This window comes from Cajanus cajan, chromosome 9 (assembly GCF_000230855.2).
Source record: "Cajanus cajan strain Asha chromosome 9, NIPB_CcT2T_4, whole genome shotgun sequence".
NCBI classification, from domain to species: domain Eukaryota; kingdom Viridiplantae; phylum Streptophyta; class Magnoliopsida; order Fabales; family Fabaceae; genus Cajanus; species Cajanus cajan.
This window is the reverse complement of record NC_138525.1, coordinates 30,185,612-30,211,863: the sequence shown is the minus strand read 5'-3', so window position 1 is coordinate 30,211,863 and position 26,252 is coordinate 30,185,612.

Here is a 26,252-nt window from a genome sequence, read left to right as displayed (position 1 = left end):
TTCCTTTTTATATAACAATAATAATTTTAACTTTTTTTAATGCATTAGTTAAATTAGTTAAATAAAATATATTTGATCATTTTAGTGAGATAAATATTTTATAAATTATAAATAATTAGTTTAAATAATTAAAGGTAATCGTCTTAGGACGAACGTTGTGAGGTGCTAATACCTTCCTCACACGTAATCGACTCCCGAACTAAAAAATTTGGTTTTCGTAGACTATTTTCTATTTTATGGTTTTTTTCAATGTTTTTCCATAAAAATAACATTGGTGGCGACTCCCTATTTTTCAATTTATTTTTCGCGGTCCCATCGCGATCTCGATTGCGACAGATGGCGACTTCGCTAGGGATATTTTTGAGAGTCAAGGCTATAATAATTAGTTAAACTAATTAATAATTTTTAAAAATGTTTATCTCACTTTTGTTTTATTTTATTATTATTATTATTTTTTGTTTATGTCTCTTATTTTTTTTTTGTCTTATTTGTATGAATTATATAAATATGTGTTGTGTAATTTGAACTTTAGGATAGAAGAATTTTTTTTTTATTTCATATGTGATGTGTTTGGTAGATTGGATAGTGTAGGGTTGCTCCCTTTACACACTTCACTTTCACAATTTCACACACGTTTATGAGTGGGGTCCTATGCCCGGAATTGAGTGCAACTTAGGATAGTAAGAGGTTGAGTATTGGTAACCTTCTTGGTGTACATCTTGTTTGGTTATTATGAAGGCCTCACCTAGAGTTTGATCCTTTCAAGGGTATTATCACCTCTAATAGTTTACCTATTATTGTGACTAATATCCTAAGAAGGGTTATTGGCTCTAGGAACCTGTTTTAGAACTATAGTCCCACCCTTTTGAGAGGAATACATATTAGTAGTCCATAGAGTTTTTTAACTTAGGGATACCCTTATTAAGTATCACACGAGCAAATTCTACCTCTACGTTCGAATGACGCAAAAAAAAAAAAATTTTTATTCCATTTCATAATACACATCATACATTTTTCTTTTAACTTTTATCATATCTTACGCCCCTTCAATATAACACTCATCACAAAAAAGCTATTCATGCATGCATTCATCTACATTTCATAATTCATTCATGATATGCATTTTACATCTTTGCATAAAAAATAATATTCTATGAAATCATTCATACAACTTTAAAAGATTGCAATTGTCATCATCATTGACACTTTTGTTTCTTAAAGAAAATGAATAAAATTCTCTTTTGCATAATTCAAAGTAAGGTCATTATTCCATTTAAGCATTTAGTCTAAAATGTATCTCATAACATTCAATATTTTCATAATCTTTCATGACATTCATGCATAAACATTATTTAGATTAAGTAATCATGTTAGGTATATTCATTAGGCATATCATTGTCTTTTCTTGTCATTCTCCATAATTGCATTCATTCTCACTTTATCCCTGCAGTCAAATGCATTTGTTTCTCTCTAAAAAAAAACAAAAGAAAAAAAAACAATTTTTTTTATTTCAAATTCTCCATTTTTAAAGTTATTTGTGTCCATTTTTCTTTTTTAACTTCATACATGCATTTCATAGTAAAATAAAGGTCTAATTGATTATTTTCTTTTAAAGAGGATGTCAAGCAACAAATTTATGCAATGTCTCAAAAGAAAAAGAAAAAATAGGAAAACAAAGAAAAATAGGGATTAACATGAAATTATTGTTTTCACTTACATTTAATTCTCAATCGAGAAGATGAGCTCTTTAACAATTTAACTTATCAATTAACATGGTTTTAAAGTCATTGTTAACCTTTTGAAGTATTTATTTCATTAACTTGCATAACAAGTTGTGTTGTCATCTTCATTGTCATAAATTGTCTTTGTCTCATTACATCTCATAGTTTCCTCATTATTTTTTCAAAAAAAAATAAAGAATTTATCCTCATAAAATGTCAAGTCTATTGGATGATTCTCAATTAGCAAGTTTGACAATAGAAATTTGAAGATTTCTTATCGGGGCAAATTTATCATTTTATGAGTATTTGTCCAACCATCTATCACATTTAATGGAGACAAGTCTTATGAACAAAAAAAAAAGTAAAAACATGTAAAGTCCGTTAGACTAAAAACCGAAAAGGACGGTCTAAGCAAAAGTTATGACAAACAAAAAAGAGAAAAGATAAAAAGAAAAGGAGTAACATGGAGTCCATTAAGTTTTGTCTTAGGATTAACCTTTAAAAAAATAAAATGTCGAGATTCAAAATGATGTATGACCATGTTCCTCTATCTCCAAAAATATATATCACTTGCCACCCAAATTTGAGCCTAAAAGTGATAATTTTCTTCAATTATCTCAAACAAGGCTCACCCTCAAAACTAGGGGCAACATAGTGTTCACATTTAATTCAGCTTGTTCATGATACCATCTAAACAATGAAAAAGGAAAAGAAGAGAAATGAACCAAAAGCATCAAAAGGCCATTATTTTATCCTTGTTGTTATTGATTAAGGTAGCTTCTTATACCAGTGTGACAAGCAATGTGGTGGTCAAGTTCATCAAAAGAGATTTAATTTGTTATTATGATGGTCTATTAATTCATATCGTTATTGATAATAAGACCAATCTGAGTAACAAGATGATGAAAGAGTTGTGTGAAGAGTTCAAAATTCAACATCACAATCCTTCACCATATTGTCCTAAGATAAATGGGGCAATAGAAGTGGAAAATAAGAATATAAAGAAGATTATTCAAAAGATGGTGGTCACCTATAAGGATTGACACGAAATGCTTTTTTTTTCGCTCTACATGGATATCATATTTTTGTTCGCACCTCTACTGGGGCAACTCCGTATTCTCTGGTTTATGGTATGGAAGTAGTCATTCCCATTGAGGTTGAGATACCTTCTCTAAGAGTATTGGCCGAAACCAAACTTGAGGAAGCATAATGGGTTCAGGCTCGCTATGATCAGTTAAACCTAATTGAAGAGAAGAGATTGAATGCCTTGTGTCATGGTCAATTATATCAAAAAAGGATCAAGAGAGCTTTTGCCAAAAAGGTTCGCCCACAAGAGTTTCAAGAAAGAGATTTGGTATTGAAGAAGATCTTACCACCTCAAAAAGATCATAGAGGGAAGTGGACGGGAATATCTATTGAACCCAACAAACTCTGATGCAGTCAAGAAATTCTATGCAAAATAATAACAAAAATAAAAAGCTCGCTAGGCTGAAAACCTGCAAAGGCAGCTTAGGCAAAATTTAGTGTGACCTGTTAGGCTGAAAAATCGAAAAGAGCAGTCTAGGAAAAAGTTAAGGTCTAAAAACAAAAATGAAAAAAAATAAAAGAAACAAGAGCTCACTAGGCTAAAAACCTAAAAAAGGCGGCCTAGGCAAAAGTTAGAGCAACCTGGTAGGCTGCAAACTCCAAAAGAAAAACCTAGGCAAAAGCTGGGGTGAAAAAAAAAGGGCAAGGAAAAGAAATCGAATAAAGCATTGAAGCAAACACTAGAAAAAATCTTTGTTTCAAATAACCTTCAAACACACATTTGTGCCTTTGTATCATTTCTTTCATATCCATCTCACCGACCAATGTTACAACCCGATAAAGTCCATACAGATCAAAAATTGGTTGCTTTTTTTCTAAAGTTTAGTCTTAAGACAAAACAATTGAACTCATCTATCATTGTTAACATGATTGCTGCAAAAAAAATAAATACAAATGCTCATAAGACTTGCACATCCATTATATCATGAAGAGAAACAAACATCCAGTGCAAAATCTTCTATTCATCAATGTTCATTGATTACTATGCTCAATAATTATGAAAATCATTCTAAAGGATGGATTGGGAACAAATCACAAGTCATGCCTTCCTTTGATTCCCCCTTACCCAATTAAATGAGACATTCGTTTTATGTCTCATTTCTCCATCAATTCATACATCAATGTTATTTCCTTGAGTCAGAAAATAAAACAATCACATTCATCATTGTCTCCTACTCTAGCCCTTGCTTTCAAGACTAAATTGGGACAACCACTTCACACTGGGGCAAAGGATCTCGTTGCCATTTCATCACCTTAACTTTCAATTGGAATAATTGTCTAATCCAACTTTGTTCCCTATTTCTTCATAAACTGGGGCAACTCAAAGTACTCCTTTTATACCGAGACAAGTTCTCAACTATCATCACATTTTCATTCCAACCATATGATCCATGTGTCTCAAGTTTATTCAAGTCAATGCATGTATCATCCATATTCCGCCATTCTAAATACGGGTTATCCTTCCCATATGTGTCACTGTTTGATTCTATCCACTCGAGTCTAAAGTGATGCAAATCATTTGCCTCACTTGTTCAAAGTCCAAGTTAGGCTAAATTCTTCCACCTTTCACTCCATTAATTTGACATCAAACTGGGGCAATTGCTCAATCTGTTGTTCCCATCAGGTTCTCAATTTTTGTCATATCTTGGTGTAGTTTGCTCTATTTTTTCTACATCAAAATAAAGTCATGTTCAAATATCCTTTTTGAATAGCCTTCCAAAAAAAAATCATTTGTCATTGTTATGCATGTTGGTTAAATGATGTTTCAAAGGGAATGACAAGATGGTAATACTCGTACAATTGATAAGTTAGGCCAAATGAGTCTCACTTGATTCTAGGTGGGATAAGTTTGAAAGGATAAATTGCGAGATCATTTTTCAACGATTGACAAAGAAGAAAATAATAGGATTTCGTGGATTTGAAAAAGGATATAAAAAAAGGTGAAAGGGCTTTGCATGGATTTTCTTTCTCTAAAGAAAATAATCATTTTATGATTTTCTTTGAAAACAAAAAAATACAAAAAAAAAAAACTAAATGAAATGTGTCTATGACACCTCATAAGCATCCCAACACCGAATCAAGCATTACATCATTTGTATTAATATGTTTGAAGTGTTCGTTCATATCCAATGCTCACTTGGCATCCACTTTATTTGCATCAAAGTTTGGTACTTTCCTAATACATGCATTCAAATTCATCACTTGCATATAAAGTCTCGCACTTGTCTGACATCTATATCATCTACGTTTGAATTTGATACATGTTTGACATTCATTACATCATAGTTTGGTACATCCATTCAAATCCAATACTTGCCCAACACCCACATTATTTACATTAATGTCTAATACTTTGTTAACACATTCATTCAAGCCCAATGCATACTTGTCATTTGCATAATCAAAAGTTTGGTCCATCTCTGACTCATGCATTCAAGTTCAATACATGCTTAGCATCCACAACATTTGTACCAAAGTTCAATACTTACCATGCACATGTAATCAAGTAATGTACTTGCATAACACATTCATTGAAGTTTAATATCTACTTGGCATCAACATTGTTTCCATCAAAATTCTCACTTTTTTAATCTTTCGAGCCCCCGTGCTCACTCTTTTAATGTTTCAAGCCTGTATGATCACTCTATCAATCTTTCGAGCCCTCGCGCTCACTCTTTTAATGTTTCAAGCCTCTATACTCACTCTATCAGTCTTTCGAGCCCCTGTGCTCACTCTTTTAATGTTTCAAGCATCTATGCTCACTCTATCAATCTTTTTGAGCCCTCGTGCTCACTCTTTTAATGTTTCAAGCCTCTATGCTCACTCTATCAATATTTCAACGAGCCCCCGTGCTCACTCTTTTAATGTTTCAAGCCTCTATGCTCACTCTATCAATCTTTTATCAAGCCCCCGTGCTCACTCTTTTAATGTTTCAAGCCTCTGTGCTCACTCTATCAATCTGTCGTCGAGCCCTCGAGCTCATGTTTCTTAATGTTTCGTGTCCCTCGCGCTCATGTTTCTTAATGTTTCGTGTCCCTGCACTAATAACTCTCAATATTTTGGATCCCCGAGTGCACAATTTTCATATTTTGAGTCCCTACGCTCATAACCCTCAATAATTTGGAACCCTAAGTCTACTATTCTTATTGCTTTTAGATCTTATATCCTCCAATTTGTGCTAAAATCTCGTGACTATCATTTCTCTAAGTGGTGAATACATGCAACTTTTGTCTTAGACGAAATTGGTATTTTCTTTACTTATATTTTTCTACGATAATATGGAAACAAGAGTTGTTTATATTATCTAGTAAAATTAAGTAAAGAGGGGCAACTATAGTAACCCAATTTCATCCAGGAAATGTCAATTTTGTTTAAAAAAATGGCAAAAAAGGTATGTACAAGAAAGAATAAAAAAGACAAAAATATAGAAGGCAAATGTAACACCTCAATTTTCATGCTTTTGTGGAGGGTAATTTATTAATTTTCATATGATTTTAATAGCCTAGAACGGGCCATTTCAACCTTCAAAAAAGACCTATAATTTTTAGCCCGGAACGGGCCATTCTGAAACTGGAACGGGCCGTTCCAACCTTCCAAATAGAACTATAAATTCTAGCCCAGAACGGGTCGTTCCCAAACTGGAACGGGCCGTTCCAACCTTTCAAAAAGACTTATATTTTCTAGCCCGGAACGGGCCATTCCCAAACTGGAACAGGCCGTTCCAAGATATTTAAAAGAACTATAATTTTCTAGCTCGGAATGGGCCATTCCCAAACTACCAAAATACCTCAATATTCTAGCCCAGAATGGGCCATTCCCAAACTGGAATAGGCTGTTCCAAATATGGCCGTTGTGAGTAAAATTGCAACCCCAGAACAGGTCGTTCCGGATTCAGAACGGGTCATTTTGGTCCCTCCTGAAAGTCTATAAATAGCGGCCCTTGGCCTTCCCAAAACACACACATCTCCACTTTGGACCAGAGGAAACTTAGAGGAAGAGACCAGCAAGTTACCACTTCTTGAGCGAAGAATAGTGAGTATATCGAACTCACTTCTTTTTATTTTTTATCATTTTTTTATATTAATAATATTTGTTATTTTTAAAAAGGGATTATTTGTCATTTTAAAGTCTTATTTAAATTCCAAATATGATTAAGTTTCAAAATATAGTATTAGAATATTCAATATAAATATTTAAAGTATTTGTATCAAAATTTTATTGGAGAAATGGTTAATTAGATGTGACATCTTTTTAACCTTTGAATTTAAAGTACAAGTTGTGACTGCTTATCTTTAAATTTTTTCTCCAAAAACAAAAATGTTCAACCAAGAAATTTTTTAAGATCATAACATCTCTAGCTATAATTATAATTAAAATTTTATTGAATTGACTTTGGTGTACACCTTAGTTAATTTTATATTTTTAGGGTGAATGAGCTGAGACAGTTCAAGAATCCTATATTTAACAAAAATGAAATTTAATTTAAAAATATCAACACACAAATATTTTCTACAAAGAACTACGTGACTCTGGTTCTTCATTACACATGAAGATACGTAGGAGCAAGAAATAAATCTTGTCGAGCCAAAAAATAAAAAATATATTATTTTCCTTTTTATATAACAATAATAATTTTAACTTTTTTTAATGCATTAGTTAAATTATTTAAATAAAATATATTTGATCATTTTAGTGAGATAAATATTTTATAAATTATAAATAATTAGTTTAATTAATTAAAGGTAATCGTCTTAGGACGAACGTTGTGAGGTGCTAATACCTTCTTCACACGTAATCGACTCTCGAACTCAAAAATTTGGTTTTTGTAGACTATTTTCTATTTTATGGTTTTTTTCAATGTTTTTCTGTAAAAATAACATTGGTGGCGACTCCCTATTTTTCAATTTATTTTTCGCCATCCCGTCGCGATCTCAGTTGCGACAGATGGCGACTCCGCTGGGGATATTTTTGAGAGTCAAGGCTATAATAATTAGTTAAACTAATTAATAATTTTTTATAAAAAAAATGTTTATGTCATTGTTATTTTATTTTTTATTTTACTTATGTCCCTTATTTGTTGTTTGTCTTATTTGCATGAATTATATAAATGTGTTGTGTAATTTGAACTTTAGGGTAGGAGAATCTTATTTTCTATATTATATGTGTTGTGTTTTGTAGATTGGATAGTGTGGGATTGCTCCCTTCACACACTTCACTTGCACAATTTCACACACGTTTATGAATGGGGTCCTATGCCCGGACTTAAGTGCAACTTAGGATAGTAAGATGTTGAGTAATGGTAACCTTCTTGATGTACATCTTGTTTGGTTATTATGAAGGCCTCACCTAGAGTTTGATCCTTTCAAGGGTATTATCACCTCTAATAGTTTACCTATTATTGTGACTAATATCCTAAGAAGGGTTATTTGCTCTAGGAACTTGTGTTAGAACTATAGTCCCACCCTTTTGAGAGGAACATATATTAGTAGTCCATAGAGTTCTCAATTTAGGGATGCCCTTATTAAGTATCACAGGAGCAATATTCTACCTCTACGTTCGAATGACGCAAGATAAAGAGAGAAAATTTTATTCCATTTCATAATACACATCATACATTTTTTTTTAAATTTTATCATATCTCACACCTCTTCAATATAACACTCATCACAAAAAACTATTCATGCATGCATTCATCTACATTTCATAATTCATTCATAATATGCATTTTATATCTTTGCATAAAAAAAATAATATTCTATAAACTCATTTATACAACTGCAATTGTCATCATCATTAACACTTTTGTTTCTTAAAGAAAATGAATAAAGTTCTCTTTTGCATAATTCAAAGTAAGATCATTATTCCAATTAAGCATTTAGTCTAAAATGTATCTCATAACATTCAATATTTTCATAATCTCTCATGACATTCACACATAAGCATTATTTAGATTAAGTAATCATGTTAGGTATATTTATTAGGCATATCCATCGTCTTTTCTTGTCATTCTCCATAAATGCATTCATTCTCACTTTATCGTCGCGAATCAAATGCATTTGTTTCTCTAAAAAAACAAAAGAAAAACAAAAAAAACATTTTTTTTTCATTTCAAATTCTTCATTCCAACATTTTTCTTTTATACATGCATTTCATAGTAGAATAAAGGTCTAATTGATTGCTCATTCATGTAATTTTAAAAAAATAATTATCTAATTTGATTATTTTCTTTTAAAGGGGATTCCAAGCAACAAATTTATGCAATGTCTCAAAAAAAAAAAAAGGAAACCAAGAAAAATGAGGAATAACATGAAATTATTATTCTCACTTACATTTAATTTTCAATCGAGAAAATGAGCTCTCTGACAATTTAACTTGTCAATTGACATGGTTTGAAAACCATTGCTAACCTTTTGAAGTATTTATTTCATTAACTTGCATAACAAGTTGTGTTGTCTTTGTTTCCTCATTATTCTTTCAAAAAAATAAAGAGTTTGTCCTCATAAAAAGTCAAGTCTGTTGGATGATTCTCAATTAGAAAGTTTGGTAATAGAAATTTGAAGATTTCTCATCGGGGCAAATTGATCATTTTATGAGTATTTGTCCAACCATCTACCACATTTAATGGAGACAAGTCTTATGAGCAAAAAAAAATGTGAAAAATGCAAAGTTCGTTAGGATTAACAAAAGGGCGGTCTAAGCAAAAGTTAAGACAAACAAAAAAAAGAGAAAGGATAAAAAAAAGGAGTAACATGGAGTCCATTAAGTTTTGTCTTAGGATTAACCTTTAAAAAATAAGTAGTCAAGTTTTGAAATGATGTATGACCATGTTTCTCTATCTCCAAAATATATATATCACTTGCCACCCAAATTTGAGCATAAAAGTGATAATTTTCTTCAATTATCTCAAACAAGGCTCACCCTCAAAACAGGGGCAACACAATGTTCACATTTAATTCAGCTTGTTTATGACACTATCTAAACAATGGAAAAGGAAAAGAAGAGAAATGAACCAAAGGCATCAAAAAGGCCATTGTTTTATCTTTATTGTTATTTATTAAGGTAGCCTCTTATACTAGTGTGACAAGCAATGTGGTCGTCAAGTTCATCAAAAGAGATTTAATTTGTTATTATGACGGTCTATCAATTCATATCGTTATTGATAATAAGACCAATCAGAGTAACAAGATGATGAAAGAGTTGTGTGAAGAGTTCAAAATTTAGCATCACAATCCTTCACCATATTGTCCTAAGATGAATGGGGCAATAGAAGTGGCAAAAAAGAATATAAAGAAGATTATTCAGAAGATGATGGTCACCTATAAGGATTGACACGAAACGATTTTTTTGGCTCTACATGGATATCACATTTTTGTTCGCACCTCTACTGGGGCAACACCGTATTCTTTGGTTTATGGTACGGAAGCAGTCATTCCCATTGAGGTTGAGATACCTTCTCTAAGAGTATTGGCCGAAACCAAACTTGAGGAAACATAATGGGTTCAGGCTCGCTATGATCAGTTAAACCTAATTGAAGAGAAGAGATTGAATGCCTTGTGTCATGGTCAATTATATCAAAAAATGATCAAGAGAGCTTTTGCCAAAAAGGTCTGCCTGCAAGAGTTTCAAGAAAGAGATTTGGTATTGAAGAAGATCTTACCACCTCAAAAAGATCATAGAGGGAAGTGGACGGGAAGATCTATTGAACCCAATAAACTCTGATGCAGTCAAGAAATTCTATGCAAAATAATAACAAAAATAAAAAGCTCGTTAGACTGAAAACCTGAAAAGCCAGCTTAGGCAAAATTTAGAGCAACCTGCTAGGCTGAAAACTCGAAAAGAGCAGTCTAGGCAAAAGTTAAGGTCTAAAAAGAAAAATGAAAACAAATAAAAGAAACAAGAGCTCGCTAGGCTGAAAACCTCAAAAAGGTGGCCTAGGCAAAAGTTAGAGCAACCTGGTAGGCTGCAAACTCCAAAAGAAAAACCTAGGCAAAAGCTAGGGTGAAAAAAAAAGGGGCAAGGAAAATAAATCGAATAAAGCATTGAAGCTAACACTATAGAAAAAATCCTTGTTTCAAATAACCTTCAAACACACATTTGGGCCTTTGTATCCTTTCTTTCATATCCATCTCACCGACTAGTGTTACAACCCGATAAAGTCCATACAGATCAAAAATTGGTTGCTTTTTTTTTTTTTTAAGTTTAGTCTTAAGACAACAATTGAACTCATCTATCATTGTTAACACGATTTCTAAAAAAAAAAAATACAAATGCTCGTAAGACTTGCACATGCATTACATCATGGAGAGAAACAAACATCCAGTGCAAAATCTTCTATTCATCAATGTTCATTGATTACTATGCTCAATAATTATGAGAATCATTCAAAAGGATAGATTGGGAACAAATCACAAGTCATGCCTTTCTTTGATTCTCCCTTATCCAATTAAATGAGACATTTGTTTTATGTCTCATTTCTCCATCAATTCATACATCAATGTTATTTCCTTGAGTCAGAAAATAAAACAATCACATTCATCATTGTCTCCTACTCTACCCCTGCCTTTCAAGACTAAATTGGGACAACCACTTCACACTGGGGCAAAGGATCTCATTGCCATTTCATCACCTTAACTTTCAATTGGAATAATTGTCTAATCCAACTTTGTTCCCTATTTCTTCATAAACTGGGCAACTCAAAGTACTCTTTTTATACCGGGACAAGTTCTCAACTATTATCACATTTTCATTCCAACCATATGATCCATGTGTCTCAAGTTTAATCAAGTCAATGCATGTATCATCCATATTTCGCCATTCTAAATACAAGTTATCCTTCCCATATATGTCATTGTTTAATTCAATTCACTCGAGTCTAAAGTGATGTAAATCATTTGCCTCACTTGTTCAAAGGCCAAGTTAGTCTTAATTTGACATCAAACTAGGGCAATTGCTTAATCTCTTATTCCCATCAAATTCTCAATTTTTGTCATATCTTGGGGTAGTTTGCTCTATTTTCTCTACATCAAAACAAATTCACATTCAAATATCCTTTTTGAATTTAGGATATTCTTCCCAAAAAATCATTTGTCATAGTTATGCATGTTGGTTAAATGATATTTCAAAGGGAATAACAAGATGGTAATAATCACTCAATTGATAAGTTAGGTCAAATAAGTCTCACTTGATTCTAGGCGGGATAAGTTTGAAAGGATAAATTGTGAGATCATCTTTCAACGATTGACAAAGAAGAAAAGAACAGGATTTCATGGATTTAAACAAGGATAAAAAAGTGAATAATTGAGGCACAAAAAGGGCTTTGCATGGATTTGCTTTCTCTAAAAAAAATAATCATTTTATGGTTTTCTTTGAAAAGAAAAAAGAAACGAAATGAAACCCTTCAATAACACCTTATAAGCATCCCAACACCGAATCAGGCATTACATCATTTGTATTAAAATGTCTGAAGTGTTTGTTCATGTCGAATGCTCACTTGACATCCACTTTATTTGCATCAAAGTTTGGTACTTTCCTAATACATGCATTCAAATTCATCATTTTCATATAAAGTCTCGCACTTGTCTGACATCTATATCATATACGTTTGAATTTGACACATGTTTGACATTCATTACATCATAGTTTGGTACATCCATTCAAATCCAATACTTGCCCAACACCCACATTATTCACATTAATGTCTAATACTTTTTTTAACATATTCGTTCAAGCCCAATGCATACTTGTCATTTGCATCATCAAAATTTTGGTCCATCTATGACTCATGCATTCAAGTTCAATACATGCTTAGCATCCACAACATTTGTACCTAAGTTAAATACTTACCATGCACATGTAATCAAGTAGTGTACTTGCATAACACATATATTAAAGTTTAATATCTACTTGGCATCAACATTGTTTCCATAAAAAATCTCACTTTGTTTATCTTTTGAGCCGTCGTGCTCACTCTTTTAATGTTTTGAGCCCCCGCGCTCATGTCTTAATGTTTCGAGCCCCTGTGCTCACTCTATCAATCTTTCGAGTCCCCGTACTCATTCTCTTAATGTTTCGATCCCCTGATCTCACATTTTTAATGTTTTGAGCCCCCACGCTCACTTTTTTAATGTTTCGAGCCCCCGTACTCACTTTATCAATCTTTCGAGTTCCCGTACTCACTCTATCAATCTTTCGAGTCCCCATGCTCACTCTATCAATCTTTCGAGCCCCCGCGCTCACTTTTTTAATGTTTTGAGTCCCCGTGCTCACTCTATCAATCTTTTGAGTCCCCGCGCTCACTTTTTTAATGTTTTGAGACCCCGTGCTCACTCTATCAATCTTTCGAGTCCTCGTGGTCACTCTATCAATCTTTCGAGTCCCCGTGCTCACTCTATCAATCTTTTGAGTCCCCATGCTCACTTTTTTAATGTTTCGAGCCCCCGCGCTCACTATTTTAATGTTTCGAGCCCTCGTGCTCACTTTATCAATCTTTCGAGTCCTCGTGCTCACTCTATCAATCTTTTGAGTACCCGCGCTCACTCTTTTAATGTTTCGAGCCCCCGCGCTCACTTTTTTAATGTTTCGAGTCACCGCGCTCACTCTTTTAATGTTTCGAGCCCCCACGTTCACTTTTTTAATGTTTCGAGCCCCCTCCCTCACTCTTTTAATGCTTTGAGCCCCGCGCTCACTCTTTTAGTGTTTTGAGCCCCCGTGCTCACTCTTTTAATGTTTTGAGCCCTCGTGCTCACTTTATCAATCTTTCGTGTCCCCGTGCTCACTTTTTTAATGTTTTGAGCCCCCGTGCTCACTCTCTTAATGTTTTGAGCCCCCGCGCTCACTCTTTTAATGTTTTGAGCCCCTGTGCTCACTCTCTTAATGTTTCGAGCCCCTTCGCTCACTCTTAATATTTCTAGTCCCCGCACTCACTCTTTTAATGTTTTGAGCCCTCGTGCTCACTCTATTAATCTTTTGAGCCTCTGCACTCACTCTTTCACTGTTTCTAGCCTCTATACTAATTCTGTTGATGTTCCAAACCCCCCACACTCATTCACTTTTTGAGTCCCCGCGCTTATGACCCTCAATATTTTGGATCCCCGAGTCCACTATTTTCATGTTTTGAGTCCTCGCGCTCATAACTCTTAACTCTTTGGATCTCCAAGTTCACTACTTTCACATTTCGAGCCCTGTGCTCAACTCTCAACAGTTTGGAACCCTGTGTCTACTATTCTTATTGCTTTTAGATCTTATATTCTCTAATTTGTGCTAAAATCTCGTGATTATCTTTTCTCTAAGTGGTGAATACATGCAACTTTTGTCTTAGACGAAATTGGTGTTTTCTTTACTTATATTTTACTACAATAATATGGAAACAAGAGTTGTTTATATTATCTAGTAAAATTAAGTAAAGAGGGGCAACTGTAGTAACCCAATTTCGTCTGGGAAATGTCAATTTTGTTTAAAAAAATAGCAAAAAAAGGTATGTAAAAGGAAGAATAAAAAACACAAAAATATAGAAGGCAAATGTAACACCTCAATTTTTATACTTTTGTAAAGGGTAATTTAGTAATTTTCATATGATTTTAATAGCCCAGAACAGGCCGTTCCCAAACTGGAACGGGCCGTTTCAACCTTCAAAAAAGACCTATAATTTCTAGCCCAGAACGGGTCGTTCCCAAATTGGAACGGGTCATTTCAACCTTGAAAAAAGACCTATAATTTCTAGTCCAGAACGGGTCGTTCCCAAACTGGAACGGGCCATTCCAACCTTCCAAAAAGACTTATATTTTCTAGCCCGGAATGGGTCGTTCCCAAACTAAAACAGGTCGTTCTAAGATATTAAAAAGAACTATAATTTCTAGCCTAGAACGGGTCATTCCCAAACTACCAAAATACCTCTATATTCTAGCCCAGAATGGGCCATTCCCAAACTGGAACAGGCCATTCTAAATATGGCCGTTGTGAGTAAAATTGCAACCCCGGAACAGGTCATTCTGGATTCAGAATGGGCCGTTCCGGTCCCTCCTGAAAGTCTATAAATAGCGGCCCTTGGCCTTCCCAAAACACACATCTCCACGTCCTCGGCCAGTGTGTCCTCCTCTAGGGGCTTGGGACCTCTGGACATATTGTCCGAGGTGGCCTGCCTGTATCAGCTCCTCGATCTGGTCTCAGAGTGTCCAGCATTCCTCGGTCATGTGGTCGAAGTTGCGGTGATGTTGGCAATGCTTGGACTTGTCGACGTTCGCTAGGGTGTGCCCCGGAGGTGGTAGGGAGATGAGGTCGGTATTAGCCACCTCGTCAAGGATGTGGACACGAGGTGTGTTCAGTGGAGTGTAGAAATCATACCTCGGGCCTCTTCCTTGGCGAGATCTCTTGAAGTGTGCCTCGTTGGAGACCTTGAGTTTCTCCTTGTGACTTGTGTTGTTGCCACTGGCTGATTTTGCACGCATCTTTTCTCGGAACTTGGCGTGCTCCTCCATTTGTATATACCTGGCAACTCGTGCCCACAGATCATCCATGTCGCTGGGTGGTTTCCTGTAGAGATTGTCGACGAAAAGGCCCAGCTTGACTGCCATAAGCATGGAGTGCAGTGCAACCTCGGGGTTGAGGTTCTGAATTTTTACGGACATGCTGGCAAAGCGTTCCATAAACTTTCTCAAGGACTTTGTGTCTCATTATCGGAGGTTAGCCAGGGCAGCTGAGGTTATATGATGTGGGCAGCTGGTGGCATACTGAGCGGTGAATCGCCTCGCCAGTTCGTCGAAGGAACTTATCGACCTCGGAGGGAGTTGGGTGTACCATTTCAGGGCGGGGCCCTTCAAAGAGGTGGAGAAGATGCGACATAAGATAGCATTTTCATCGGTATAAAGGTTCATCTGGGTGATGTATGCGTCCAAATGCTCGTCTAGGTCCGAGATGCCTTCATACCGATCAATGTTCAGTGGCTTCCATCCGAGTGGGAGTGGCGTTTCCATAATGTTGTCGGCAAAAGGATGTCGTTTTGCGTCGATTCTAAGACCCATGGATTGAAGCGATCCTCGGCTGGTGTCGGCCGTCCCGCGATGCATTGAGGCGTGTAATTAATTTGTCTGAAGTGGGGAGCGCGACTAATGTTCATCCTCAAGGGGATGGCTTGGACGTGGCGGCTGCGGGATCTGGGCCCGGATTTGCTCATTCTCCGTTCGTAGCGTCGAGATGTTGGCTTCATGTTGTGCTCGCATGGCGACAATGGAAGCATCATTCTGTTGCTGAAGGATGACAATCTGTTCGAGCAGGGTCCTCGTGCTGTCATCTCCGTCCATGTTGGGCACGTTATTTTGAGCGCTGGCGGGTGGCTTGTTATTCCTGCGACTAGAGACCATTGTAGTGGTCGAAGAAAATTTTTTCTTCAGCCCTGTAGACCCCTAAAATTGTCCGGGTCGGAAATAAGACTCAAAGACTCTCGAAGACCGAAGGAAAGTCAGCCGGAAGGACTCCTGGAAGACCCTAGGATGATTCTTTGTAAGTCTAGGAGTCTTAGAGTAGCTTAGAATAAGGTTGTGCGAGGATTGGAGCTCAATACGCCCTCCCAGAGGTTCAGTACGGCCGTACTGAGCCATTTGAACTGCAATACGGCCGTAGTGAACTCAATACGGCCGTACTGAAGTTTTTGAACTTCAGTACGGCCGTTCCAAATTCAATACGGCCATACTGTAGTTCAAAAACCCAGTACGGGCCGTATTGACCTCCCAGGCCGTATTGCGCCTCAATCCTATAAATAGGACGTCATTTGCACGTCCTTCCACACTTTTTACACATTCCTCAACCCTCCTACTGAGTATTCTTGGGTTTTTGAGCTTTTCTCTGCCCTAGATATCTCTCCGGGAGCCGATCCGACGAAGTTCTTGAGTCATGAGCCATTAGCTTGAGATTCGAACAAGTCGAAGGGAAATCTCTTTGATTTCCATAGTAAAAATTTGTCTTTAGGGGAAAGGAGCGAGCGGACGTGTAGTGGGAAGGAGCGCCAAAAAGCCTCTTAACGTTGTTCTGATATATATAAAAGCCCGCTTCGGAGGTTTCTTTCTAAATCCTTTCTTTTACCGCTTTTATTGATTTTTGATTGTCGCATTGCATGTTTAGAGCTTTCATCATGTAAATATTTAATCTATAATCGTTTCTAATAAATAGGGGTAATTTAGTAACTTTACACTGTTATTTATGAAATAATCCGTCATAGGGAACCCGAAAGGGGCGTTGTGGGGTGCTAACACCTTCCTCGCACGTAACCGACTCCCTTACCCGACTCTGGTTGTAGTGGCCAAAGTTGATTTATGAAAATCAATTGCCTTATATCTTTTTCCAATGTTTTGAGTAAAATATTGGTGGCGACTCCAAGAACCCTTCTTTTTACGAAAACCACTAATCCATGGAGGGTCCTGCTTGGGATTAACATGGATTGGTGAGAGTCATTTTATAAGTATTGTTAGTTCGATGAGGTCTCAGTTTGAGAATAAGTCGCTCTAACAATCCATCATCTTTCAAAACTTAAAAAGAGTCCAACCATCGTCGCGAATGCCAAGGTCCGTTTCGGCGGGTGGCGACAGATGGCGACTCCACTGGGGAAGCCTCGAGAGTCAGTCCCATTTAGTGATAGATTATTTCTAAAATAATAGTCTAAAATTACTTCATTACCCCTCGCTTGTATGATAACATGTTTTACCTAGTTGGCTTTAATAACTGTTGGATGTTTAAATTTCCGCAATCGTTTGAAATATAAACTGCACACGAACCTTTGCACACAACAGTTCCCTCTATACCCGGGGGCATGAGTGGAAAGCCATAGGGAGTGGATGTTAGTACGGCCGGTTGTCGAATGGGTCTATAGGTAGAGCTGTCAAAGTGGGCCGGGACCCGTGGGCCAACCCGGCCCACCTTGAAAACGGGCCGGGCCGGGCCAAAAAAAATTGAAGTTTTATAGTAGGTGGGTATATTTCAACCCGGCCCACTTTGACCCGGCCCACCCGGGCTAAACCCGTGGTGGGCCGGGTGGCCCACCAACCCACCATTTTTTTTTTCAATAAAAATTTGAATATGATTTGTAGTTTATTTTGTATGATGATATATTGAAAATTTTTATTTTAAACTTTTATCATGATTTGTATTTAATTTTGTATGATGAATTATGACTTATAACTATTAATGATGTTAATTTTATGACTATTATGTTAATTTATAATTAATTTAAAATTTTGAATTTTGTTAATAATTTTTTTTTAATTTTTGGTGGGCTGGTGGGCTGGCCCGTATAACCCACCAACCCGTGGTGGGCCGGGCCGGGCCAAATTTTTTTTGAAAAAATTACAAGTGGCCGGGTTGGGTTGGCTCGTTTTTAAAGTGGGTCAAGGTGGGCCGGCCCACATGGGCCGGGTTGGCCCGTTTTGACAGCTCTATCTATAGGTGCCCGTAGACCGTTGTCGGAAAACATCACTCAAGGTGAAAACCATGAACTCGAGTCCGACAGTGCGTTGGAGCTTTCCATCGACTTACGAAGAGAGGAATTGGGTCCCTATAATGGGGGCACCTTGGGGGCCTCAGACCAGTGAGAACAGTTAGAACCTCCTTAAATATGCACTTTTCTGCAGGATACCCCTACCTCGTGATTCGCTCGTGATTGTTCGTGGATGAGTGAATTGTTTATGCATCGTTTATGTGACATTGTTTGAGAATACATTGCATTCTTTAAACATACAACATTCCCTTTTTTTAGAAAAAAAATAAATAAATAATAAATAATAAGAATAAATAGGAATAAGAATCTTCCCTTACATGGTGTTAACATCTACCTTCATCACATTCATATAGGTAGTTTCCATTTTCACCCAAAAAAAAAATAAATACAAAAACAAAATACCCAAGAAAAAGAAAAAAGGGTTATTTATCCAAACCAAGCGATATCATGCATCATCTTAGGAACATCCTAAAAACATGATAATGCTTAGTTGAATAAACACAATGCATGCATATTCAACGCCATCATCTCATATCATGCATTCTTATCAAAGATCATGGAGGGATCTAGGTTTGCATTTCATACATCTCTCCTAGTAATTTATTAATAACATTAATAAAAAGAAAGGATTAATCGATGCGTATGTTCGAAAAATGGATCGCACGCCGTTTGTTATTAAGTGTAAGCCAACAACCGCGCCAAGCGAATGCACATCAACTCCGTTGCTGGTAATCAAGACAAATAAAGGGGAAGGTCCGATACCATTGAAGATCACTGCTCCAAGACCTTTTCCCTACAAATCGAATAAGGTTGTGCCATGGATATACGACATCCATTCTTCTGCCGACAGCGATATCTCTAACATCGCTGGACTTGGGGGCATGACTAGGAGTGGCAGGATCTACACTCCCGAAGATCTTCATGACAAAGCTCCCAAGAATAAAGGGAAAGAAAAAGAAGAGAAAACCGAGGAAAATAAAGAATCCGAGGAGGAGACTGATGAGCTATTAAAATATATCCGACAGAGCGAGTAGTCCATCGTGGATCAACTTCATAGGACGCCCGCAAAGATTACTCTGTTGTCATTGATCCTAAGCTCCGAACCGCATCGACAAGCTCTGTTGAAAGTCTTGAACGAGGCATACGTGTCGCACACTATCTCCCAAGATAAGTTTGAGGGGATTGTTAGTCACATCACGGCTAATGATCACCTCACTTTCACCGATGAAGAGATCCCCGCTGAGGGACTGAATCACAACAAGCCCTTGCACATCTCTGTAAAGTGCAAGGAATATCACATTGCTAAAGTCTTGGTGGATAACGGATCTTCCTTGAATGTAATGCCAAAAAGAACGTTCGATCAAATGGCAATCAAGGGAATCCAAATGCGCCCGAGCAACATGATCGTCCGAGCTTTCGACGGTTCTAAAAGAGAAGTGGTGGGAGAAATTAATCTTCCAATCCAAATTGGACCCACCATCTTTAATGTCAAATTTCAAGTGATGGACATTACTCCCGCGTACAGCTGTCTCCTCGGCCGACCTTGGATTCATGATGCGAAAGCTGTTCCCTCTACGCTCCACCAGAAAGTGAAATTCATAGTGGGTGACAAGCTGGTGACCGTACAAGCTGAAGATGACATACTCATCATCAAGCCATCTGCCATACCTTACGTGGATGCAGCGAAGGAAGCTCTAGAGACCGCCTTCCAAACATTGGAGATCGCCAATGTCGAAACGTTTCCCCGAGAAATGAAGAAGGTAGCCTACATGCTCACCAAGAACGGATACTTGCCTGGACAAGGACTTGGCAAGGATTCCCAAGGAATTCCCAAGCTACCCATTATTAAGGATAATCCGGGGAAACAAGGGTTAGGATACAACCCTAATAAAGATCAAAGGACGAAGAGGAACAAAGATCCTTCTCGACGTTCTTTAAGCCAGATCTTTAGGGAGGCCGGTTCACAAGCGTTAAGGCCGGTCGTCGTCATCAAGTGTTCTTCTTCTTCCGATAAGGGTGTATAGACCTGATGACTATTAGAGATCACTCCTCGGGGACAGCCCGACCCCCGAGCCTCGATAGGGCACATGTTTCCGTTAGAATTATAATAAAATCATTCTTTATTAATTCTTACTGCTTCTCTTCTTGCTTACAATAAATTTCTAGACCACGTTATTTTTAACCCTGTTTGAATAAGCATAAATGAAGTTGAAATTGTCTTAATAACAATAAACCCGCATCATTTTAATGCGAAAGTGTGTGTGATAACTTGGAGCACCATTCCTTGGCCTCGACAAGCGCCATCATGGATAAAAAAGGAATCCTTTAAAGAACAAAAATCATAAAAACAAAAAAAGCTCGGCTGGAAACCCAAAAAGAGGGCTGCGCAAAAATAAGAGCAAAAGACCCGCTAGGAATCCCACAAAAGGGTGACCTAGGCAAAAGTTAGGGTTACAAAAATAAACAAAAACAAAGGTCCGCTAAGACGCCACAAAAGGGTGTTTTAGGCAAAAATAAGGACAATCAAAAAGCGAAAATAAATCCATGATGGTACCATGAGCTGAATTCAAAAAGAAAGGTTCAAGGAAACTATCTAAGTTGTCAAATCACAACGTCAATAACAAGACTTCCTTAACTTCATAAGTGTTTAATCAAACAAGCCTAAACACATAAGCCTACCTTGGCCAGCCATTCTTACAAAAACCATTTTTGAAAAAATAATCCCCTCTAAAACACAAACTTCCGAACAAAAAATATCTTTCCCTTCTTTTCTCTTGTCCCAAACGATTTTAGAGTAATCTAGCGGAAACATGGAGATATAGTGGTCAATAGGAGGGTTGATACATCTTCTAAAGGAAGGGAAGGATCACTGGGTTGATGACACCAATCTCAATATAACACACATCATTCCTCGGTTACAGAAATCGGCAGCGCACAGCCCGTCTAAGAGGAATGTCAAAAATCCAAGCAAAGAAACGCATCGGTTAATTCTTTTGAAAAATAAATCAAATAGAATTAGGTGCATCATACCGCATACATGCATACAGATGATAGGTGTACTTGAAGATCACTTGTTCTCTGTTTACAAAAAAAATAAAAAAAAATAAAAAAAAAAACAAAAAAACAAAAAAACATATAAACTTCAGAAAAAACAATGCGCCCGTACCATGTTCAGTACGCCCGTACTAAAATTAGGGTTATGAACAAATTTTCAACTCAATATGGGCATACTGAAATGAATACGGCAGCATTGGCCATAACGACCACACCAATACGGGCGTATTGAATTCAATACGGCCCGTATTGGCCCATTCTTTTGTACATCAACAACATCTTCATTCCTCGGCATACTTTATCTGTGAGTGTGTTTGAAATCCCTCCGATTCCACAAAAAAAAAAAAAAAAAAAAAAGCCGAAAAATCGACAAAAAAGGCAATCAATAATAGAAAAAGCCGAAAATCGACAAAAAAGGCAAAATTCAGAAAATCAAACAATCATACAGAATAACTGAGCCTGGAGAGGCTTGCCGAAATAATACTCCCCAGAGACATCTCAGCTTGCACTCTTGGGCCGAATTCCCAATGAAAGCTATCAGAGCAAGATCAGCAAGATTGCCCGATGGAAGCATGATCATCCGAACAGAATATCCGAGTCAAAGGACTTAAACTTCCTCGGTGGAAGATAGCTTTCAAACTCGAGCGCCGAGTGAAGCTAAGCCTGAAGAGGCTTTCTAAATAATACTCTGGGATACACAAGATCCTCAATTCCTATCCGCCTACTCAGAGGCACTCCTTCAAAGAGGAAAATCAGAAAAGATCAATACGACAGAATCCCCCAGCGGATAACAGCCTACACAGAGGCAACAAAACCAGAAAAATCAAAAAAGTCACCCGAACAAGGATAACCGGGATACTCCACCAACGTCGAAAGGACTGTCGCCACCCGCCGAAACGGACCTTGGCATTCGCGACGATGGTCAGACTCTTTTTAAGTTTTGGAAAAATGATGGATTGTTAGAACGACTTATTCTCAAACTGAGACCTCATCGAACTAACAATTTTATTAAATGATTCACCAATCCATGTTAATCCCAAGCGGGACCCTCCATGGATTAGTGGTTTTCACAAAAAGAAAGGTTCTTGGAGTCGCCACCAATGTTTTACTCAAAACATTGGAAAAAGGGATAAGGCAATTGATTTTCGCAAATCAACCTTGGCCATTACAACCAGAGTTGGGTAAGGGAGTCGGTTACGTGTGGGGAAGGTGTTAGCACCCCACAACGCCCCTTTCGGGTTCCCTATGACGGATTATTTCATAAATAACAGTGTAAAATTACTAAATTACCCCTATTTATTAAAAACGGCTATGAATAAGATATCTACATGATGAATAAATTGAACATGCGATACAACAATCAGAAAGCAGTAAAAGGAAGGATTTTGAAGAAGAAACCTTTGAAGCGTGCTTTTATATATATTCAAATGTTAGGAGGCTTTTTGGCACTCCCTCCCACTACATGCTCGCTCTCTCCTTCCCTAAAAATTAATCTTTACTATGGAAATCAAAAAGATTTCCCTTCGACTAGTTTGAATTCTCAAGCTAAATGCTCAGAACTCAAGAACTTCGTCGGATCGGCTCTCGGAGAGAATTCTAGGGCAGAACACTGCTCAAAAACCCCAGAATACTCAAGAAGAGAGTCCAAGAAGTGTGGAAAAGTGTGGAATGACGTCCAAATGACGTCCTATATATAGGGGTGAGGCGCAGTACGGCCTCTGACATCAATACGGCCCGTACTGAAGTTTTGAACTACAGTACGGCCGTATTGAATTCAGTACGGCCGTACTGAAGTTCAAAAACTTCAGTACGGCCGTATTGGTCTCAGTACGGCCGTACTGAAGTTCAAAAACTTCAGTATGGTCGTATTGGCTTCAGTACGGCCGTATTGTAGTTCAAATTGTCCAGTACGGCCGTACTGAACTTCTGGGAGGCCGTATTGGGCTTCAATCCTTCCACATCTTTATTTTAAGCTACTCTAAGACTTCTAAACCTACGAATAATCATCCTAGGGTCTTCCAGGGTCTTCCAGGAGTCCTTCCGGCTGACTTTCCTTTGGTCTTCGAGAGTCTTCGAGTCTTATTTCTGACCCGGACAATTTTAGGGGTCTACAGCTGCCCCCCCTTTACTTAGTCAAACGGCTTTTTGGTGTACCGGTTGACAAGTAAAGGAGTTGACCCAATTGTCCGGGGAGTAGGCCATCCTTCTGACTTGTAGTGTCTTCCGGTGGAAAATTGTTGAGTAGCCTCTCCAGGTTGAGTATTAGTCGTCGCCTCTCCAGGCTCATGCATACCTCCGTGTTTGTGACGACGGGGGTAGCGTGAGTACTGCCTCTCTAGGCTTAGCTTCGCTCGACACCCGAGCCGGAAGCTGCATACCTCCGTGTTTGTGACGACGGTGGCAGTGTGAGTTTCGCCTCTCCAGGCTTAGCTTCGCTCGACACCCGAGCCGGAAGCTGCATACCTCCGTGTTTGTGACGACGGTGGCAGTGTGAGTTTCGCCTCTCCAGGCTTAGCTTCGCTCGACACCCGAGCTGGAAGCTGCATACCTCCGTGTTTGTGACGACGGTGGCAGTGTGAGTTTCGCCTCTCCAGGCTTAGCTTCGCTCGACACCCGAGCCGGAAGCTGCATACCTCCGTGTTTGTGACGACGGTGGCAATGTGAGTTTCGCCTCTCCAGGCTTAGCTTCGCTCGACACCCGAGCCGGAAGCTGCATACCTCCGTGTTTGTGACGACGATGGCAGTGTGAGTTTCGCCTCTCCAGGCTTAGCTTCGCTCGAAACCCGAGCCGGAAGCTGCATACCTCCGTGTTTGTGACGACGGTGGCAGTGTGAGCTTCGCCTCTCCAGGCTTTGTGATGATTTTGTCTCCACAGTCCACGATGCTGCTTCGACGGTTGTTTTTGATTTTCGTGCCGCTGAGGGCTGGATAACGCAGGGATCCGTCTAGGGGATGTGCAGTTACTCATAGGTTCTTGTGTCCCAACTTTCCATTGCGTAGTTGGTGCCCACTGGGGAATTTCTGATTCCTTGGGGGTGCAGACACAAAGATGCTCTTTCTGATGTGAGCGGTGGCTTATGGTTGGCTGACGTCCTTTCGACCGTGGTGGAGTATCCCGGTTATCCTTATTCGGGAGTCTCTTTTGATTTCTTGGTTTTGTTGCCTCTGCGTAGGCTGTTATCCACTGGGGGATTCTGTCGTTGATTTTGATTAGCCTCTTCTGTTAGGCGGATCATCTTGACGTACAATGATTGGCTTAATGCCGAATTCCGCTTGGGGAATGATTATTGATCTTTTTTTGATTTTCTCTTTTTGAAGGAGTGCCTCTGAGTAGGCGAATGATCTTGATGTTCAGTGTTCGGCTGAGTGTCGGATTCCGCTTGGGGAATGGTTATTGATCTTTTCAATTTTTCTCTTTTTGAAGGGGTGCCTCTGAGTAGGCGAATGATCTTGATGTTCGGTGTTCGGCTGAGTGCCGGATTCCGCTTGGGGAATGGTTATTGATCTTTTTGATTTTTCTCTTTTTGAAGGAGTGCCTCTGAGTAGGCGAATGGGGATTGAGGATCTTATGTATCCCAGAGTATTATTTAGAAAGCCTCTTCAGGCTTAGCTTCACTCGTCGCTTGAGTTGGAAAGCTATCTTCCACTGAGGAAGTCTGAGTCCTTTGACTCGGATATTGAGTTTGGATGATCATTGCTTCCATTGGGGAATCTTACTGATCTTGCTTTGATAGCTTTCACTGGGGATTCGGCCCAAGAGTGCAAGCTGCGAAGTCTCTGGGGAGTATTATTTCGACAAGCCTCTCCAGGCTCAGTTATTCTGTACAATTGGGGAGTATTATTTCGGCAAGCCTCTCCAGGCTCAGTTATTCTGTATGATTGTTTGATTTTCTGAATTTTGCCTTTTTTTGTCGATTTTCGGCTTTTTCTGTTGACTGCTGTCATACACAAGCAATTTTTTTCTATTTTTTTTATTTTATGCGATTGCCTCATGATAAGGTCTTTAAATGTGCAACTAAAGGCCAATACGGCTGTATCCATTTCAGTACGCCTGTATTGAGTTAAAAAATTTGTTCATAACCCTAATTTTAGTACGGGCGTACTGAACATGGTACGGGCGCATTGTTTTTTTTTTTTAAGTTTGATTTTTTGTTTTTTTTTTGTTTTTTTTTGTTTTTTTGTTTTATGTTTGTTTGTTTTTTGTTTGTTTTTTCAATAAACAGAGAATAAGTGATCTTCCAGTACACCTATCATCTGTATGCATGTATGCGGTATGATGCACCTAATTCTATTTGATTTATTTTTTTAAAAAGAATTAACCGATGCGTTTCTCTGTTTGGATTTTTGCCATTCCTCTAGACGAGCTGTGCGCTGCCGATTTCTGTAACCGAGGAATGATGCGTGTTATATTGAGATGGGCGTCATCAACCCAGTGATCCTCCCCTTCCTTTAGAAGACGTGTCAACCCTCCTATTGACCACTATATCTCCATGTTTCCACTAGATTATTCTAAAATCGTTTGGGACAAGAGAGAAAAGAAAGGAAAGATATTTTTTGTTCAGAAGTTTGTGTTTTAGAGGGGATTATTTTTTTGAAAATGGTTTTTGTAAGAATGGTTGGCCAAGGTAGGCTTATGTGTTTAGGCTTGTTTGATTAAACACTTATGACGTTAAGAAAATCTTGTTATTGACGTTGTGATTTTGACAACTTAGATAGCTTCCCTTGAACCTTTTTTGAATTCGGCTCATGGTACCATCATGGATTTCTTTTGCTTTTTGATAGTCCTTATTTTTGCCTAAAACACCCTTTTGTGGCGTTTTAGCGGACTTTTGTTTTTGTTCATTTTTGCAACCCTAACTTTTGCCTAGGTCACCCTTTCGTGGGATTCCTAGCGGGTTCTTTGCTCTTAT